The sequence below is a fragment of the Dasypus novemcinctus genome, chromosome 26, assembly GCF_030445035.2.
Source record: "Dasypus novemcinctus isolate mDasNov1 chromosome 26, mDasNov1.1.hap2, whole genome shotgun sequence".
NCBI classification, from domain to species: Eukaryota; Metazoa; Chordata; class Mammalia; order Cingulata; family Dasypodidae; genus Dasypus; species Dasypus novemcinctus.
This window is the reverse complement of record NC_080698.1, coordinates 13,410,712-13,417,300: the sequence shown is the minus strand read 5'-3', so window position 1 is coordinate 13,417,300 and position 6,589 is coordinate 13,410,712.

Sequence of the window (6,589 nt, the reverse complement as noted above, 5' to 3'; positions counted from 1 at the left end):
AAAAAAAAGAATTCCGATTCAGGTAGCAACCTAAATAAATCATGTCTCCCCTCTTAGCATTTCCAGGTCGGGCTCATTACAGAAAAAGAAGATTAGATAAGTTGTTTGTAGTTGGTGGCTATTTGGGGTGCTCCAATTGTCCTTCAGCTCAGTTGAAAGAGTTCTTTATCTTGTTGTTTGTGTTATGGTGTCCTTGGGGTTTTGCCTCCTTCGGTAGTGTGTGATATCTGGCTGATATTGGCCTTAGAGTAATCATCTCCAGAATGACTCCATGCAAGAATTCAAGACCAGCAGAAAATGCACAATTGATTTGGAACCAAAAATAAAAATAGTAAATATGGATGTGGTCAGTCTTTTCTCCACTACGGTGAACTCAGCATGGTTACTTCATGCTGAAGTGAGTGAAAATAGAGCATCCATTAGAGAACATGTGAAAAATTCTACCACCTTAAAATCCACAGAGAGAATGAAGCAGTGAGATGTTTTGTTTTTTTGAAGATTTATTTTATTTATTTATTTCTCCCTCCACTTCACTGTTTGTGCTCATTTTCTTTTTTTTTAGGAGGCACCAGAACTGAACCCAGGACCTTCCATGTGGGAGGGAGGCACCCAATCACTTGAGCCACCTCTGCTCCCTGCTTGTTGATCTCTCATTGTGTTTCCTTGTGTCTCTTTGTTGTCATCTTGTTGTGTCATCTTTTTGTGTCAGCTTGCCACGACAGCTGCGTCAATTTGCTGTCTTGCTCGTCTTCTTTAAGAGGCATCGAGAACCAAACCCAGACTGCCCTTGTGATAGGTGGGTGCCCCAACTGCTTGAACCACACCTGCTTCCCTGATGTTTTTTATTTATGCAAAACCTGAGATCAATCAGAAGGTGTCAGTCCTCAACTCTAAACTGGAGGCAGGTGCCTTTTAGGGAGGTGCCACTGTAGTCTCCCTCCATTTGTCCTTGACCTCCAGGGCTTTGGAGGCCCAACATCCATTACCTGCTCAACCTCCTTTTCCTTGGCGTTTTTCCCTAAATGCTTCACAAAGGAGTTTGCAGCAGCTTGTCCTGTACATCCACAAGGGCTGCGAAGAACAGAGGGATGGAAGAGCCCCCTGGGGCCTTCCGGAGTCAGGTCTGCCGTGAGCTTTCTGGGAGCCGCTCTCCCCATCTCCCGCCCCACCTGCAGTACTGGACACTTCTCCAGGGCGAGGATGGCTGGTGCAGGCTTGCTCAGTGGGAAGGAGGGGGCAGGCAGTGCTGGAGGTAAGGCAGGGCAGAGTGTGGATTAAGGGCTGTGAAACGCCATGAAGCCATTCTTGGAAGGAAGGGTTGGGAGAGTGGAACAACGAGACAGGAAACAACTCCACTGTGATTAGTGAGGAGCTGATGAGGACAGGCCACTAAAGCAGTGTATATTGGGTTGTACAAGAGGGTTTTTAAGCCTTTCAGCACGCTATATAGTTCCGTAGTTTTCCATAGAGACCTAGGCAGTTCCTTCTAGCTCTGAGCAGTCAAAGTTTATCTGGAAATATTCCAGACCTTCTTTCCAGAACAAGAAGGCATTGTTTTCTAATAATGGACTCTTAACTGAGAATGACATCCTCCCTGCCCTGGAAACAGGAGTTGAAACTTTCCAGCCCAGGGCCAGGGTATGAATCCAGACTTTGGCACTTATGGACTGTGTGACCTTGGGCAAGTTACTTAACTTCTCAGAACCTCATGGCCTTCATCAATAAAATGGGGTTGTAAAGAGCAGTAAATAAAGTATTTCAAGGGGCTGCATGTCGTGGTTCAAAGCTGTGGCCCTACTACAGGGCCCACTTCACAGGCAGGTAGCCAGTGCCTTGAAGGGCCCTGCCCTTGGTTTAAGTTCTGCAGACTCGAAATTCTTAACGAGTTTTAGATAACAATTCTTAACAATTTAAAAAAAAATTTTTACTTTGCAGCACACCCCGAATTCTGTAGCCGACCCTACACCTGGGGGAAGATGCCCACCTTTCACGCAGACCACCTGGTCTGAAGTCTCAGGATCCTCTGAGTGATTCCAGTAAGTGGACACAGGCTAGCAGTGCCGGGACTGTGGCCTCTGGGAAAGGCAGGTGGCCTTGTGGCTCCTGGCCCGGAAAGTTGGAGGTCCCCTGCTCGTCGTGACAGGCGTATGTGGTCTAGGGGAGCCCTTTAAGCAAGGGGCCCAGCAACCCCAGGCTCAGCTCACTTGGCGGGTCCCTGGAAGGCCACCTTGAGTCCTTGTGAGAGGAATTCCTTGGGACAACGGAGACAACACTGCAGTAAATTCACAAGTGGAACGAGCTGCATAAACTGACATGAAATCAGCCATTGGTTTCCTTGCAAAGAAAAAAAAATCAAACATTGGAATGATTCCGAACTGGATCTAATAATTAATGGAAGGAAAAAAATGTCCAAAAGGAGATTATTGGGACAATTGAAAAAAAATTGGACTAGAGACGGTATGTTTTATATCAATGTTAAATTTCTTGAACTTGATCATTGTACTCCATGTGTTTATGTAAGCAAATATCCTTGTTTTTATGAAATAAACATGGGAATATTAAAGTGGTAAAGGAGCATGACATATGCAGCCTCCTTTCAAACATTTAGGAGATAGATGGATATAGAATAATATGAGACAAAATGTTAAAAGTTGGTAAATCTGGGCAACTGGGTAGGGGATATATTGGAATTCTCCCTATTATTTTAGTATTATTTTTGCAACTTCCCTGTAAGGGTGAAATTATTTAAAAAAAAAAAATTAATCAAACATTGTAATCATTCTTTTTTTTTGAGGTAATGGGAGCTGGAGATTGAACTCAGGATCTCATATGTAGGAAGCCAGTACTCAACCACTGAGCCACATCATCTTCCCTGAGTTGGTTTTATCGTTTGTTTTACATTGTTGTTTTTTGTTTTTTTTTTTCAGGAGGCACCAGGAACCAAATCTGGGACCTCCCATGTGAAAGGCAGGCACTCAACTGCTTGACGCACATCTGCTCCCCGTTGCAATCTTTTATTTATTTATTTATTTATTTTTAAAAGATTTATTTTTTTTCTATTTCTCTCCCCTTCCCCACATCTGCTCTCTGTGTCCATCCACTGTGTGTTCTTCTGTGTCCGCTTGCATTCTTGTCAGTGGCACCAGGAATCTGTGTCTCTTTTTGTTGCGTCTTCTTGCTGTGTCAGCTCTCCGTGTGTGCAGCACCACTCCTGGGCAGGCTGCCCTTTTTTCGCACAGGGCAGCTCTCCTTGCAGGGTGCACTCCTTGTGCGTGGGGCTCCCCACGTGGGGGACACCCCTGCATGGCATAGCACTCCTTGTGCGCATCAGCACTGTACATGGGCCAGCTCACCACACGGGTCAGGAGGCCCTGGGATTGAACTCTGGACCTCCTATATGGTAGGCGGATGCTCTATCAGTTGAGCCAGATCTGCTTCCTTGCAATCTTTTAAAATTGCTTTAAAGTATATAATAATTTGATCATGAGGCAGGGGGAGGCATGAAGCCAATAGAAAATAGGTTTAAATTAATTAAACCATTGCTGGTTGACTTTAATTTTCTAGAAGAAGTTTGTAATTTCCATTTAATGTAAAATATTGCCTAGTTCATGGCCACCATAGCACCTTTATTTCCTCTTGGTAGAGAGTGAAACGAAGCATTCATTTAGCAAATCAAGTAATTTGTCAGATAAGGAGTAGTTATGTATAAGCCATGTATGACAATGGAACTATGCTCTACAAAATTACCGTGGATTACAATTCTATTCCAGTATTCTGCTTTTCCTCTTTGGCAATTAAGTGCAGGTGTGTGCGCACACAAGCCAAACCTTCCCAACGAGGAGTCACTTGAGTCCCTGGTTATTCTGAGGGTTCCTGTAAGGGGTTAATCAAGCTCCAGGGAAGCCCCAAGGGGCACTTTAGGTCAGAAATTTATATCCAAAAGAATTGCTATTCATAAGAAGTGCTCTGTTCTGGAGAGAGGATAAATTGCTTAGGAGGCTCTAGTTTAAACAGTGTAGCATGAAATGTAGAACTGTAATAAATAGCCCAATAAAATATCTGGAATCCGTTGGCTAAATTCACTTACTCAATTCACAGTATATATTGAGCCAGACCCTGGGTAGGCTATGAATAAAATGGGAAGCTAAAATTACTTTACAACCACATGATGGAATAGTATGTAGCCATTCAAAATGATTGTGTAAAAATAGATAAAAATTAATTTTAAAAAAATTGTCATCTATATTTACTGTCCTAGAAGATATTCATAGTATTATATGAAAAGAGTAGTTTGTAAATAATATTATGAACCCATTAAGAATGGAGTTCTGGAAAAAGAATAGAATAGAGTAATAAAATGGAGCAGGTATAGCTCAGTGGCTTGAGTACCTGCTTGAGGTCCTGGGTTTGATCCTCATTTCCTCCCAAAATGAAATAAATAAATAAACAAAATTTTAAAGAAGGAATCAATTTCTGGGGGAAAAGTTCTACATCAAAATGTAACAGTGGCTATCTCTGGATGTTGTCCTCTTTTTTTTTTTTTTATTTCTCTCCCCTTCCCCCTCTCCCTGTTGTCTGCTCCCTGTGTCCATTCCCTGTATGTTCTTCTGTGTCTGTGTGCATTTTTGTCAGGTGGCACCATTAATCTATTTCTCTTTTTTGTTGCGTCATCTTGCTGCATTAGCTCTCTGTGTGTGCGGCGCCACTCCTGGACAGGCTGTTTTTCTCACACGGGGCGGCTCTCCTTGTGTGTGTGACTCCCCTACAGGGGGGTACCCCTGCATGGCATGGCACTCCTTGTGTGCGGCAGCACTGTGTGTGGGCCAGCTCACCACACGGGCCAAGAGGCCCTGGGTATCGAACTCTGGACTCCCTACATGGTGGGCGGATGCTCTATCAGTTGAGCCATATCTGCTTCCCTCTTTGCTCTTTTTAAATGATTACTTATTTATATTTTCAGGTTTTTCTGCAATGAATCCATATTCACTTGTGTGGAAACTAAGTAAATAAAACTTTTAAAAAAAGGAAAAATAAAAATTGTCTGATACTCTTTGAGGCAATCTAATTCACTGGTGGCTGCAGCTTTCCCCTCCGATCATCCCCCACTGTAGCTGGCCTTTCTGGGTCACTTTGTAAAGACCTTCGGGCCCCAATTCTGTTGGACTGGAAGCCCAGGAGAACTGCAGGGCAGGGATCTGGGCTCTGAATGTAAAACGTGAGCATCTGAGTTCACGCCCAGCCTGTGAGCCCTTTCATAACACTCCTTAAGTATGAAAACATGACTTTTTGCATTCCAAAAATAATACAGATGTCAAGTCTTGGAAGGAAGTCTTGGTCTTCATAACTAAGTCTGGAAAAGATAAAGAAAGTACGAAACTTGAATGATACTCTGCAAAGATTCATTTTGGCTGACAACATTGAGCAGATTACGGACGTTTCTGTGGTTATCTTCTTTGCAGGTTAACATGGGCAAAAAAAAAAAAGGCATCTTACTGGGTATATTCCCTTACTAGCAGTTCCAGGACATGGCACCAAATCTGTCTTTATTGGGATATAATGATTCAAAACAGACTATATCAGCCTTTCTAGCCGGTGAGAAAAAGATGCAGGATTTGCAGTGAGCGAGTGCTCTGGGGCATGGAGAAATTTTCTCCCACTGTTTTTCAGTTTGGAAAATTGCCATCCATTCAGGTTTCACTCAAACAGCCTTTTTCTAGACCCAGAACAAATTGTTGCCTGCAGCTCTCTGCTCTTTGTCAGGAGGCAATTGTCGCCCAGATCCAGTCGAGATCGTACCCTCTTTCCTTCGAAAATCACTTTTTAAAATGTGTAGGAACCCTGGTTCCTCTTTACCCAGGCGATGAGACCCTAGTTCTTTCCAGAAAAGCCCCAACTGCCTCAGGGTTTATCACATCTTCCTAAAGTCAGTGACTGGAATGACTCACAGTCTTCCTTCGTTTTTCTTCTTCTTTAAGCACTACAGTTTACTGAAGCAAAATAAATAGGACCTGTCTCCATTGTCCAATTATCCATTTGAGGAGATCCTTGAACCCGCACTGGTTGCACGGAGTTTAAACCCCTACAGAAAATGTAAGCCTGAAAGCTCGGTTCGCATTTTGTGATCCTTTGCCAAAGACCGATTTTCATCTCTCATAGGGCAAAGAATCCCTTATACCATGCACCCTTAAAACAATCTCAACTACAAAGCGAGTGATGCAATTATTCTGTATCTTGAATGTGTTGGTGGTTGCACAAGTGGATGTGGATGTCAACACTCATAAAACTATCAGTATAAAGAGATTTTTTGCTTTCTAAATTATACTGTTAGTCCCCGTCCACTGAGGCTCAGAAACAGATCAGAATTCAGGCAGAGAAGTTTATTAGATCACCGGCATGGTGGGGACCTGAAGTGAAACTTCAGCCCGCCCCCCAGTGTTTGGGATTGCTCCTTTTGAGCTGGTGTAACTGGGCGGGTTTACGGAAGAGGTGCGCAGATGTGGCGCGTAGATACGCGGTGGTTGGGAGGAGGACTTGGGGAGGGTGAAATGGACGTGTTGGAATGTCAAACAGCCATTTCATAATCCTAGTC